This window comes from Merops nubicus, unplaced genomic scaffold, assembly GCF_000691845.1.
Source record: "Merops nubicus isolate BGI_N331 unplaced genomic scaffold, ASM69184v1 scaffold5132, whole genome shotgun sequence".
In the NCBI taxonomy this organism is placed as follows: domain Eukaryota; kingdom Metazoa; phylum Chordata; class Aves; order Coraciiformes; family Meropidae; genus Merops; species Merops nubicus.
The window spans coordinates 12763-13494 of record NW_008591522.1 but is presented as its reverse complement, the minus strand read 5'-3'; positions in this window follow the sequence as shown (position 1 = coordinate 13494).

Here is a 732-nt window from a genome sequence, read left to right as displayed (position 1 = left end):
TGGTGAGGCTCTGAGATCCCCGACCCAGTCAGAGACGTCCCTGCTAACGGTGGGGGGGTTGGACTAGATGACCTCTGGAGGTGCCTTCCAACCCAATACATTCTATTATTCTATAGTTAACCCAGCAATGCCAAGCCCATAACTATACCAGGTCACTAAGCAACACATATACATGTCTTTTAAATACCTCCATGGATGGTGACTCTCCACTTCTCTGAGCAACCTATTCCAATACTTAACAACCCATTCAGTGAAGAAGCTTTTTCTAATAATCAATCTAAACTTCCCCTGGCACAGCTTGAGGCCATTTCCTCTTGTCTTATGTCTTGTTCCTTGGGAGAAGAGACCAACACCGAATTTTTTTTCCTAATGTGCAATCTAACCCTCCCCTTGTCACAACTTGAGGCCATTTCTGCTTGTCCTTTCACTTGGGAGAAGACTGACCCCTACCTCACTACATCCTCCCTTCAGGTAGTTGTAGAGAGCAATGTCTCCCCCCCAAGCTTCCTTTTCTCCATGCTAAAGTGCCCCAGTTCTCTCAGCCACTCCTTGTAAGACTTGTGCTCTAGACCCTTCACCAGCTTTGTTGCCCTTTTCTGGACATGCTTCAGAACCTCAATGTCCACCTTGTAGTGAAGGGCCCAAAACTGTATACAGTGTTAAAGGTGCAGCCCCACCACTGTTGAGTACAGGGGGACAATCACTTCCCTAGTCCTGCTGGCCAATCTGTTT